This window comes from Magnolia sinica, chromosome 6 (assembly GCF_029962835.1).
Source record: "Magnolia sinica isolate HGM2019 chromosome 6, MsV1, whole genome shotgun sequence".
Taxonomy (NCBI): domain Eukaryota; kingdom Viridiplantae; phylum Streptophyta; class Magnoliopsida; order Magnoliales; family Magnoliaceae; genus Magnolia; species Magnolia sinica.
Genome location: NC_080578.1, coordinates 25,665,467 through 25,680,355, shown reverse-complemented (window position 1 = coordinate 25,680,355; position 14,889 = coordinate 25,665,467).

Genomic DNA, 14,889 nt, shown 5'->3' with positions numbered 1-14,889 from the left:
AGTTAGTGGGAGTTGAGCGTACTTTGATTTTCACAGACACTAAGAGATCTCATTTTATACAGTTTGTTTGGATGATTTTTGATATAAAGATTTATTTCTGCTTATTTATATATATGCGCAAATTTTGAATAAGTGGAACTACAGTTGTGTCTCGTTGGAGACATGAAAAAGCTTCAGGACCTCTTAAGGATAGGCACATATTATCATACTAAAGTGTGTAATCCTTATACCACATTTTCTAGTTCGAGATCTATGTCGTTAAGATTGAAAGTATTTGTGATCGCGCTTAGACTCGCTTCGCCTAAATTAAATGTTGTTACCGCGTTTCGATACTGACTGTCTTAATGGACCAGATTGAATAGCATTACTCATACTGTCCAACTGTTTCATTGGTTAACCATTTAGATATTTTCTTAAATGATCAAAACTTGTTTTCAAAATTATTCTATATGACCATCATTGACGTTGCTCAATGAGGCCCAAGTGGGAGAATGTAAGAACTCTGTTTAGTGGGCCTTACTGATCAACGGTTTAGATTGTCATTCAGTTGGACTGGATGATTGAGTAGAACAGTGGGCCCCACTTCAGGTGATGCACTGCGCAGTCTATCTGCGCAACTTTGTGTACTAGGGCTGGAATGCTATAACTGTCTTACGCAGACAGCAATTTGAGTTGTACTAGGATGTTACAATGTGGAGCATGGGAGAGAGAGTTGTGATGGGTTTCAAACTCTCTCTCTACAAATTCTATAAAAGAGAGCTGGGTCCCCAATCCTACACTACAGCAAAATTCGAGTCCCATCTACTGATTTGCAGAAAGGGTGGGAAGGAGAGGAAGATCCTAAGCTCTAAAGGAATTCTGGTATTCTGGTGTTCTTATCCGGCTTCCATGGCAGCGTCTCAGCTAGGTAAGCTATCTGAACTCCTGATCGCCATGTCCCATGCACAGACAGATCCGTGAGCCTATTCCGCATATAGATTAAGTCCCACATAAAAAGGATAAGCCCGATGTCTATAATAAGAATACACGTATTGCATATTACATGCAATTGACGGATCCAGCAAACTACCACGATGGCCTCGTGACCATAGTTTGGTATGGACCGAGATATGATCCTACAAGCATTAAGTTTGACCGATACACCATAATTTCTCATATGGTCCTTAATTATAGCTGTAACACCCTAGCTTATTGATGCTCATGTACTAGTACATGTCCCGGGATATCATCACATGATTTATTTTAAGTATACAAATGTACGTGCACACACTCCATCTACGCTCGAGAGTCTTGGAAATGTGCACACATAACCCACTTTTTTGAATCCTAAGTCATGGAACCTGTGATAAACATGTCAAATCGTTCATCGCCAAAATGGGGTCTTGGGCTGCTAGATCCACCGTTAATCAGACTCACAACCAATATCATATGTTCTAACATCTGATTACCTTGATCACTACACTTAGTTATTTTTAAATCAAGGAAGCTTAACGTGTGAGGTGATGACCTTTCCCCGTAGGCTTTCCGCTTTCATGTTAGCTTAAATGATAGTTTTCCTTTTTTTTTATTTTTGACTAATAATTGATAATTTAAATTCATGATTACTTATATTAGTTATTGGAATAGATCATTGATTCATATGCTCAACATTAGCTAGTATAATCACATACATGTTATACATGAATATCTTCTTATACTTGTGGATTGTTTATAAAGCATGAATTGCCACATCAATTAGTGAAAAATTCCATTTGTATATGTTTTTTTTATTTTTATTTTTTTTACACACATACACACCCCACACACTCACACTAGTGGAATTTCACCACCTATGGGCACTTGAAACCTTGACCGGGAGTTAAAACTCCTGAGAGTCTATCACTCGAGCAAGAGTAAGGACCTCATTCGTATATGTATATTCAGAATTATGATGTAAACTTGGCTAATTTTGAATATAATGGTCCCTCGAACTAGCAGCAATTTGTGTAATGGATTAAATAAAATTATGTCGTGAACTTACTATCTTGTGGATCTTTTGTGCTTATGTGGCTTTTGGGTTAATCCTATTCTTTTTATCGTATCCTTGATGAACTTTTTTCCTTATCTAGCTTTGATATGTTCTTTTTGTATAACCTTGCGATGGTAAGTTCCACTCGTTGAACTATGATAGGCCACTAGGTGAAGATGTTACCATTAAATATCCTAGTTGTTTGAGGCTCATGAGCCAGGGATGGTGGTTTGAGATACTATACCTGAGCTATTGGCCTATGCTGGATGACGAGCCCCCCATAGTAGCCTTTGAGCTTTCTTAAAATGGTTGTTTGTAATTAGAATAATAACGGTTGAGCTAATCATGCATTCATGCCATACAGATAATAACAGGTGGCTAATTCTGTATGTTGTAACACGTATATTTTGTCGTGGTATGTTTCGCTAGCTTCCAGACCATCGACAATCGACCCAATTCGTGTGAGCATATCAATATTAAACCTAAGGACCCCGGGGAAAAGGATACTCACCATATCGTACATCAGGATAAGTTAAAATAATCTTTTATATAGGAGCATCAGTTTGCACAAACTATGGTGAATTGAAGCAATTAAGAATGAAATTATAGAGCCTTCGGTAAAGTTCCATCTTTAGACTAAGTCTCAAATCAAATCGGTACCAGTGATCGAGATAAGGGTAAGTTCTACCTGAAATCACCCTAAGAACCATATGCATATATTTGAGTGAGTGTTAAAGGATTTCCTGATTGTTGGTTCAATTAATGAATTCCTTAATTTCCATTGTGGTGAATGGCCCATCTTGAAGCTGATAAGTGATAATTGTATAGATTTATTCACTATTTTAGAAAAGGATTAGAACGAGAGTATGACTATAATCTTCCAGACTTACATGATAACCCTATCCATTTAATTTAGGAAGCCACTTTGGGCCTTGGGTGTAAATACAGATCAAATCCAAAGTTCGTGTGGCCCGCACTATAAGAAAATAGTGGCGATTAAATGTCAATCCTCTGAGATCATTGTGCGTGTAACACCCCGAACTTTTTAATACTCGAGTATTGAAAGTTCTCGAGTGTTACCATGAAATTTAACTTAGTATGTACATGTGTACGATACCAATTTAACCAATCTTAACCTTACATTTAAATCACCGTTGGAAATAATCTTCATCCATAGATCAATTCATCTTATCATTGATTTTTACGACAGAATCATTATATATCCAAGTATTCTCACTTGTCTATTATAACTGATCGTTCATCAACTATTCATCTCTAGGTAAAGATATCTGACTGTCCACTTTGAGTTTAGACCACCCGATCATAATAAACTAACTACCTGATCTCTATATCCGCTCGTACACATATCGAATTGAGATTCTGATCTATTCATCTTGTTTGCCACCTATGAATATGCTTAACTCACCATCAGTGTCAAGCCCGTGTCCTAGTGTCCATCTCGTTCCGTAGGATTTCGCGGTCCTTCTGGTCAAATTTCGACGACTTGTGACCCTTAAATTTCATTTGCCCGCGACCTTGAGTTTTATCCCGTAAACCCGAAGTGATTTAGCCCTTGACCTGCGCCATTGCGACCACGTCGTCGCCGCGATTTCGATGCCGCGTCTCGTGTGCCAATCTGACGTCTAAATCATAAGTTGTGACCCGCGCACTATAAAGGCCATGGACCGCATGTTGCAGGACCCACTTATCACATGGCACCATTCTCAACTGGGGTGACATCACCCAAAGTCATCATTGCTTTTTAGTCAAAGCAATAATTGTCTTACATCTCATTATGCCATGCCTCCTTACAATTAATAAGGCCTTACAAAGCCATCATTGCATATCTCTCTCTTACCCCTCTTTCTCTCTCCTTCTCCATTTCTATTTCTTGCAATCTCCAACCGTCCATGAAAGCTCCCAAATCCAGCAACTTCAAGCTTTAGCCCCTCTTGATCCAACCCTCCAAACCCCATCTCCACCGTTAAAATCCCTCCCTTGAAGCTAAGAAGACCGAAGGTGGAAGAAGAAGGAGATCTAGAGCCTTGATGTGGGTGTTCCTCTCTCTCTCTCTCTCTCTCTCTCTCTCTCTCTCTGGTTTGAAGGCCCACCATGGATGTATATATGAGATCCACGCTGTCCACAATGGGATAGTCTTGCTGGACCGTCCAGGGCCACCTTGCTGCCATTTGGACAGGCCTGGACGATGGGGAAAACAACAATATCAGCTTGATCTCCAGTCGTGTGGGCCCCCCATGGACCCCACTGTGATTTATGGGTTACATCTTCGCCGTCCACACCCTCCCTTGATCATCCAGACGTGGATCAGGTGGGCCACACCCAGTTGGACCTGCTACCGATTAGCAACAGGCATTGATGATGAAGGAAATCACAAATATCATTTTATCTAAACGATCTGGTGGGCCACACTGACGTGGACCCCACCCAGTTATGCATGTATGTGTGTGGCACATCCACACTGCCCAGATCCAACGCCCAGGTGTGCCAGGACCTACTGGACGTCTGCTGTCCACCCTGTCCATCAGACCTGGACGCTGATAAAACTCAAATACCAGCTGGATTCCAAGCTGGGTGGCCCACCTATGTGGACCCCATCTTGATGTATGTACTCCATGACCACCGTCCACCTAGAGAAGTCATTGAGGCCAGGGTCCAAGAGATGAACAGATCCAGTGGCTGGGATTCTGTCAGCCGCAGCCCCTGCTATGATGTTTATGTTTAAATCCACTCCATCCATCCCTTTTGTGGCCATCTGGATAGGTCCCACCCTCCTGGTGGACCGTCTATAGGTGGGACCCACCATGTACATGTATTTTATCCATGCTACCCACCCAACAGAACCACCTTGCTGTCCGTTTTGGGCAGGCCCTGTTTCAAGGGAAACCACAAATATCACCTTGGTTCTAGTGGGGTGGCCCACTCACGTGGACCCCACCTTGTATATGTGTTGTACCCACCATCCAGCAACATGGGATGCACCATGGTGTGCTTCATCTAGACCGTCCAGCTGAGGACCAAATAAACAAACAGTGGTGATGGGCAGCCTGTCGTTGGAATCTTCCTTAGGCCCACCATGATATTCATTTGCTATCCAACGTGGGAGTAGGTCACCTGTGACCCGGTTGACGAGAAGCCACAAATATCAGCTATATTCATAGCTCCAGTGGACCTCACCGTTTCCTGGGATAGTGGAGAAGGAATGGCTACTGCTGGAGCCTCCCTGACATCACCGTGATGCAGTGTTTTATCTAGCTGTCCACCTGCTTTTCTTATTTTCTGCAGTGGGCCCTTTAGGCAGTGGGGTCCACATGATGTGTACATGTAATTTACACCGTCCATCTGTTTTCTGGCATGGGCCCCACCTTAGATCAGTGGCAACCAGATGGCCACGTTGATCAATATCAGGGAGAGCAGCAAGTGGACTGACCGTCCAGCAAACGGCCCACCTTGCTGCGTGTGTTGTAAAACCATGTTGGCCATTGATTGTGGGGCCATTATTGATGCATGGGGGCTCCCACACAATGTATGTGTAGTATCCAGACCATCCATCCAATTTCCATGTCATTTTAGGCCATGGGCCGGGGAAACGGGACTGATCCATATCTCAAGTGATCCACACCGCAGGAAGCAGTGGGCTAATCGTCCAGTTGTGGCCTATCTGCTACCTGTATTGTACCTCCATGCTACTCATCCGGTGGGGCCCATTGATGTTGTATGAGGCCCACTGATGAAGCCCACCTTAATGTAATGTTTCATCAACACCGTTCGTCCATGGGGCGGACGTGGACCACACACGATGTGGGTGTTTTACCTAAGTCGTCCATTCCCTGGACATGGGCCATGACGTATGTTTTGCATCAACCATCCATATATGTGGGGCCTACCATCAGCCGCCTGGCGATGTCAACGCTGACACTCCCACTCCCTCTCACACACGCACACACCTATATATATATATATTACATATGATAATATATATTATTATATCATATAATGTTTTATATTATTATTATATAATAAAATATAATATTTTATATAAATATCATGGTGGGTTTGGCATGCCAGGTACGCCCCACCATGATGTTGTGTTGTATCCCTACCGTCCACCTGTACGTAGACGTGGGGCCACCGTGATGTTTGGGTTTCGTCACACCTATCCAGCATGCTGGACAGGTGGGACCCACCACTTGATGTGACGTGCTGCATCCAGCCGTCCATCCATTTGGTTAGCTTTTCATAAGCTTGAGACTAAAAAATGAAGCAGATTCACGTCTCTGGTGGGCCACGCACGTGGACCCCACCCTAAATGTATATGGTTCATCCAACTGTCCATCCATTAGGTGAGCCAATCCTAAGGTTTGGAAAAAAATAAAATAAAATAAAATAAGACAGATCTAGTATCAGGTGGACCACATGGCAATAAACAGTGGGAATTGAACGCCTACCATTGAAATCCCCTTTTGGGAGTACAGAAGTTTTGGATAAATATGAAATTTGTTTTCCTCTTAATCTAGGTCTTTGTGACCTTGTGCATAGATTGGATGGAAAATAATCGTTATGGAGGGGTCCACCTTAGATGTATGTGCTATACATCCATGTTGTTCATATGAGGGGGGCTTATTTGGATGGTGCAGGCCTACCTGCTGGTTGTGCAGGGCCCACCTACTATGAGGCCCTTGTATGTGGCCCAATGCAATAAACTATGAGGCCCACCTCGATGTATTTGTGGGTCATCCATCGGGCCCATTGGCGTAGCCGACTTGATGAGTATGAGGCCCATTAGTGCGGCTCATTGTGATGTATTTATGGCCCGTTAGTGCAGCCCATTGATCCAGCCCACTATGATGTAATTGTGGCCATATGATGAGGCCTGATGCGATGTTTATGTGGCCCATGTGTTGCGGCCCACTTGTTAGATTGACGCCCATTGATGCGGCCTAATGATGCAACCCACCGTGATGTGCATATTAGGCTAATGGTGCGGCCCAATGTATCGACCCATTGTGATATGTAGGCCCACGTGCTACATATGTAAGGCCCACCTGTGATGACTATTTGAGGCCACTTGTTGGATATTTAGGCCCACCTTATGTTTGACTCTACATGGGCCACTGCTTGGGAGTAATGTTGGTTGAATACCCACATTGATTGGTAATGACGGTTAGATATCCTCATTGTAACCTTCCCTTAGGCCTTGTTAGGCCCATTCTCTTCGTGGGTTAACCTAAATAAGTGGGCCCCATTCGACATAGACGGATGGCTTCGTGCTATCGGATTGATATAACCACGGCTGAGAGCCGATCTTTACATTATTGTTGATTGGTTGTCTATCTATGGACCCCGCCTTGTTTATATATGCTGGTTGTCGGTGCCGATTATTGATGCTGATTATCAGTGCTAATTATAAATGTTAATTATCGGTACCGATTATTGAGGCCGAATATCGAGGCCGATTGTTGAGGCCCAATGCGATGTATATGCGGCCCATATTTGAGGACCGTTGTAATGTGCATTCAGGCCGTGTTTAAGGTCTAATATGATGTATATGAGGCCTATATGATGAGGCTCATTAGGATGCATTTGAGGACCAGGCTATGGATCCCATTATGATGTATGTTAGGCCCACAAGAAAGGCCCATTACGATGTATGTTAGGCCCATGAGAAAGGCCCATTGTGATGTATTCATGTGTAACACCTCGTATTTTCAGGACCCGAGTATATGACCCATTTCCCAAGAACCCGAGTGTTAACTTAAAAAGAGCCAAATTCCATATATAATCTTTTTCTTTTATCAGAGTTAATAGATAAGCGTAGAATGGACAAGTCAGCATAAAGGAATATTTTCATTTACATTTAGAGTATACAAGAGTTTGCCCATAATGACTTATACAAACCAATGCCTCCACGTTAACATTACAAGATTTATATATATGAGGAATATATAAAAACATATAAACGAAACCCGTAAGATCGCGCAGCTTCCTTGGTAGGTACAACTACGCATCCTTGACTATTATACAGCTCCTCATCAGTCTGAACCTGCATATCACTTAAGCCACCTGTGCTACCTGTACGGTTATATTTGATGGATGAGTGGCCAACTCAGTATGAATTTCTCTCAAGATTACACACCGCCGCCTTAGCTAAGCATAGTAAAAACAACAAGCATTCAAAACAACTAAAATACAATCTTATTTAAATGAATGGATGCGTGAATGCACATCGACCTGGGGATGTTCATCCAGTCGGACTTGGGCTTGTCACCCATGCAATCATCGACCTGGGGATGTATCCAGTCGGATTTGGGCTCGTCACCCATGCAATCATCGACCTGAAAATGCTCTTCCAGTCAGACAAATAGGTCGATAGTCGGTGGTCTGAGAGCTAGCAAAGTAATCCCTTAATGCTCCTAAGGGAACATGCTACAACATTCAGAATTAGCCACCCGTCATCGCTCATATGCTATGTATGCATGATCAGCCAACCCGTTATTATTTCAATTACAATCAGTCATTTTAAGTAACTCAATGGTCACTACGGGGGGCTCGTCACCCAGCGTAGGCCGACAGCTCGGGTATAGTGTCCCATTACCACCATCCCTGACTCGTGAGATTTCTCCCACCTTAGGATGCTTAATGAAACCCATCGATCAGTGGTCAATCAAATTAATTGAGTAGGGAATCTCATGTCCTACATAACCTCCAATTGAGGGTTCATTCGATTCCACACTCCATCATGTTACATCCTAAGTATGGGTTCACATACACTAAAGGGTTTACCCACTAATAAATGTAGTGAATATAGGTTCATAATGACTTACAATAATTCATATGAAAATATACTGCTATAGCATGATAGGCATATGTTAAGCATAATAATCAAAACAAGTCATAATGTGAACTATAAATTAAAATGAGAGCTATCATGTAACAACTATCACATGCAATCATATTTCACAATTATTAATCGTAAATCATATATAAATCATATAAGAGATCGCATGCTATGAATTAACAATTTTAACATTTGATAAAGACTATAACTTAAACCAATTTGGAAATGGAAAGCTTAAGGGAAAAAATCATCACCTTATACTTTGAATCGCCTACCAGTGTTGCTAGGGAGTGCGTGTTTCCTTAGAATCAAACCCTATCATGAGTTATAAATTTATACAGTTATGTTCAAGCTTACAAACTATTTAGGGTTAAGATCTCAACTTAAGGTCTAGATTACTTAGCCGGGTCGAACATTGATACATGTAAGATTCAGGTAACGTTAACCACACTCCACATGGAATATATGTATAGTGATCAAACCAGAGATCATGTGGGCCCCTCAGATTACTAGAGAAGTAGTACCCCATCCAAGTCGGCAGGTGGGATGGAAAACTTCGGACAACTGGCGTGCACGGTTAGGATTTATTTGGTAATAATACCAATAAGAGAGAGGTTTTATAGCAATGGATGAAAAGATAGATATTTATATATTAAAATCAGGAAGTGAGAGCCAGACCTTTTAATGTGGCCGAAATGCAACCGGTTTCAAGAGATCCGCACTAGAACTGGAATCAAAATTTTAAAACAGAAAACTACATGAGGTGATCAAAACAGGAGAATTTAAATCCAACTAAACGGGAGAACGACAAAATTCTAATAATGGTGGGAATTGGAGTCCAGATTTGGGGTTTTACCTGAATCTTTCACCTTTCTCTTTCTCCCACGTTTCTTCTTTTCTTTCTGTCGTGGCTTATACTGGTGGGACGGGAGGTCTTTTGTAAACATGAGGACCCGTGCGTATCCTTCACGCAACTGGATGATTGGCTGAACTTACGCAGAACAATTGCCACTACCGGTTTCAATGGAAAACGGCTATCCTTGTGTGGCTGGTGCGCACGCCACGAGTTGTATAGAGTCTTTCAATTTTTTGAGGTTTTGGGTTTTGTCGCGTAACTAACTAAATAGATGGTTCAGATCATCCTTAGGGACAATCGTGGTGGGCCACGACTCGTCCCAGTGAACGGTTGTCCGTGAATGCGGAAGGAAGAAAGGATTTCCTTCACGTGAAATCTGGGCTGAAATCTTAGCTAGCCTTAGTTTTGGTGATCCTCAGGAGTGTACACATTATGTGTACATGCACCACCAATGTGTGGGGCCTTCAGTGAGGATTAGTGAGATACATATTGTCTGTCATGTTTTATGGGTCCTATTTAGGCTATCTGACTATGGGTGGTGCAAGATCAAAACTCAAGTGGCCCATGCTAATGGGGCACACGCCAAATCTAAACTACATATCGTTACAATGACGATTTTCATGGGCATTGGTGTAGCATGCGAGAGAGTTCCTTTTTCAAATCGGTCCTTCAGTTAGCAGGGTCCACTGAGGGTGGGGATCATCCCATATGGAGTGGTGAGATCTATTGATGCTAATCCTAGTTGGAACGTGATTGATCTATTGATGCTAATCCTAGTTGGAACGTGATTGTTTTAAGAGGAAGAAATGGAGGTAGTTCTTTTTGAATTTGAATACATATTTCGGAAGGAAGAGAGTTGTGACTTACTGTAGCATTGAGTGGGGTCCACTTTAATGGCATTTCCATAGATCTAATCCGTTCATTAGTTTTGTAGGGTTGTTTTAGGCCAGGGGCCAAAATATGGTGAGAATCCATTGATCAGGTGACCCGCACGCGGGGTAGGGAAGTGGGGTGAAACCCGTCATTCCGCTCGGTTTAGTCGCTGTAACAGCTAGCTTGTGCGGAAAAAATGCCAATCCTGTTTGATTAGGTGGGGTCCACTTGTGATGATCTTTCGGAGAATCCATGCCATTCACCACTATTTGCATGTCGTTGTAGCCCAGGTGGGCCACTTTGAGTCAGATCCGCTTTCCAGGTGGGCCACACGATCTGTTAATACATTAAATGGTATTTAACGTCAAACCCCATGCACGTAGAAATTTGAATGAATTGATATTTTGTGAGAAGTTCACTTTACTACTTATAGTTGTATGATCCGCTCTGTTCATTGTGTTCCCCATATCCTGCTAGGATTAAAGTCCAAAAATGGGGCAGATCTGTTAATCAGGTGGGCCATACTATCCGATTCAAGCATCAATGGTGGCATGTAATGGCATTCACTATTTACGAACTCGCCATCCATTTCTCAACCGGCATCCGACGCCTGTTATGTCGAAATGTGCCGTCCGAATGTCTTGAAATTTGACGAACATGCATCATTTTTCGTGCTCTTTCCTGTGATCCAGTTAGGATTAAGGTCCAAAAATGGGGCAGATCTGTTGATCGGGTGGGCCATACTATCCGATTCAAACATCAATGGTGGCACCTCAAATCAATAAGTTACCGGGCAGTTTGGACTTAGAACCTAAGATCTTCATGATGATCGGTTTACCGTGATATTCTTGTAGCCCGTTTGGCGGATCCAAACATGATGGATGGTCAGATGACTAGCTAAAAAATAGGGGACTTGGTGGTTAGCACCCTGACCATCTATGTAGGTGGATGTATGGTCAAATTCGTATACGAATGGTCATAAAGTGTGTTTTTGGAGTAATTAGGGATAGAACATGACTATTGTTAGGATCGAGTGACTTTCTCACACATGTAGGTTTCTCATATTGTAATTCTAATCGTAGGTTAAGTATATTCATATGGTGTGAACAAGATGAACGGATCAGAATCTTAATCTGATAAGTGTACGGACGGATGTAGAGGTCAAGTAACTAATTTAATATGATCTAAGGGCTGAAATTTGATGTGTACGGTTGATTTATGATAATTAGGCCTGGTATAAAGTTTCACACGAAACGGATCATGAGAACCTTGTGAGTTGGAATTCAGGGTATATGTCGATGGCATTTTCGTAATTATTGTTGATCTAAGAGTTTTGTGAAATCTAATGGTTCTAGATGATTATATGTCATTTTCTAAACAATTCTTACAAAAGGATTTATATTTTAATTATTATAAATAAAGACTTATTCATTGATTTAGTTAAAGGAAGGTACATATATCGAACTAAATGAGCAATGGTCGGACGACTTGATTTATGGATGAATATCATTCATAATCGGTCAGATTCATGTTGGAGGATGGATGTAGGGTTAGGTTGACTAAATTGGTACCGTACACGTATATATAATAGGTTAAATTTATGGTAACACTCGAGGACTTTCAATACTCGGGTATTGAAAAGTTCGGGGTGTTACATCATGGCCCATGATGGATGGCCCATTTGATGTATTCGAGACCCATGTGTAGGGCCCACATGTCATGTATTTGAGGTCCATGGGCAGGGCCGCCTGTTGTGTATATGTGATCCTTGAGTAAGGCCCACTGTGTTGTATATTAGGCCTCTATGTGAGGCTGTGGGCCCATTATATGTTTGACTCCATGTGTGCCATTCCTTGGGGGCAATGTTGGTTAAATGTCCACATTGTCAAGGTCGATTGTCGATGCCGGTTGTTGATACCGATTATGAGTATGTAACAGCATAACATCATGATACATACCCATACGCATCATCTGCATGTTTGTTATGAGATGTGGTTGATCATTGCATATATCATTGAGCATGTTGTTATGAGACTCCCTGATAGGCGGAGGTTATCTCACTCGAGCACGCAGTATGCACATGATTGATGCGTGACTGGATTGTATGATTCATGCATCTCGCATTATGATTAATGTATGCCCTAGCGACACTAGGGCCGTAACCTGAACAGGCGTATCGTGGATGACCAAATGAGACACTGAAAATGTTTGGTTCTAGCATATGGGCGCCATAGATGTCCCTGGGTGAAAATTCCTAAACCTCTGTGGCCAGGAGACTCCCCAACGTCGAGACTGAGTGGATATATATGAATGCATGAGGGCCGTATACCAGTAGGCCACATCTCCCACTGTGTTGTGGTTGGTTGGGAGGGGGTGTAACCTTACCCACCTGAGTGAGGGGAAAATATCTAGGTTGAGTTTGACCAGCTTGAGGAATGAGTCCACTATCGACGAGCTAGGCCAGATATTGGTAGGTGGATAGTGAGGTCTCTTCCCCTTACCAGTTGTGCGCTCGGATAGGGGCGGCAAGCTGGCGTAGTGCAATAGACCCTGGTGATGATCCTAGAGAAGAACCATACTGATATGTGGACTTATTGAGCAGGAGTTACATATTCATTCATTCACTATCCACTCGGGTTGGTGGTGTGCAACTATTTGTTACATGTGCTCTCATAATGGCTAGGATTTCGGTTGGGGCGCCCGACTAACCTGAGATCAGGAGTTTACCACATTGAGTCTGACTATCCAAATTTAGGTATGAGACTGGTTTGGATAGAAGTCCCTTATGATGGACCCCATAGCCCGCGATACTACGTACTATCATCCCGACTTCACACTCCAGTATGGTTATTCCATTCGCACCGTATATTGCATGACATTCGCGGCACATGACATTTTGGGTTATTGTGTCTCTGCATTTATATGGTCTAGGTACGGCTGACGCTATTTGTGTTACTCATCAGGAATGTAGATTTTATTGCATCCTCGGCATCTAATATTTGGCTCGCTTTGACTCCTCATTTGCATAGTTGATTTGTGTTGTGTACCCTGATATTGTATGATCCATGGACTTGTCAGTACTTCCGCTTAATTTGATTACTTTGATATGGAATACTTGGCACTTACCTTATACACACACTTACACCACCCTCTAAGCTTTCTATAAGCTTATGCACGATAGATGCGTGCAGGTGATGTTAGGTTGCCGCAATGTTAAGCTTGGAGTATGCGGCGGTCTTCTGGAGCTTAGTTTTTATTTATATATTTCCTTCTAGTATTGTACTTAACTGATTATATTAGTGGATATGTGATGGTGATGTTGCCTTTGTGAATTGGGTAATCTTATGGTTATGCTTATTGCGAGTTAAATGTAAAAAAAAAAAAATCCTTCTTGTAGGATCCCAAGATCGGAATCTGGCGTATGGACGCTGGGAGCCGAGAATGGGATACTATGGAGGCTGTCGGCACTGGATTCGGTGATCGGAATTCCTGTGAATCCGATTTTCGGGTTTGGGGCGTGACAATCAGAACTACAATCTGAGGAACTTATATATGTGAACAAGTTACTTGAATCTAACGGTATATATGTTCTACCTCTTGATTACTTCAAAAACTCACTTGTGTTCATTCGTTTACAAAACTGACCGTACACACATGTACATACATGATCAGAATACTAACAATCAAGTTTTCCTGTTTTTACATGTCATCTGACCGTCCATCATATTTGGATCCGCCAAACGGGTCACCCAAATATCGGAATAAACTGCTCAGTTTGAAAGATCGTAAGGTATATACCACAATTACCGGCTAACTTCTCTATTAGATATATGAAAGCGTTGGTTTAGACCTCGGGCAGTATAGCCCATTAAAAAGGCATATTGGTCTTCTTTAAGCGATTAAGGCCCAAACTAGGGTGATGGATGGAAAGAGCGCGAAAAATAAAGAATGCCTGTCAAATTTCAATGCATTCGGATGATGTAGATCGATGTTGCGGATGACAGAAGTTGGAGAAATAAAAGATGGCAAAATCGTAAATACCCAATGCCATTAACTTATACCTTTGAATTCCAGATCACTTGGTTATCATGATTCGTTTCATTTGAAAATTTATACCATGTTTATTTATCATAAATTAACCATACACGTCAAGTTTCAGCCCTTAGATCATTGTAAAAGTGGCCCAATTGACAAATCAGCACTTTAGCCGTTGATTTTGGTATCCATTGAGTGATGAAATTTCGTAGGTAATCGTAGTGGGATATTTTTATTCATATGAACGATTTGGATAGCCCA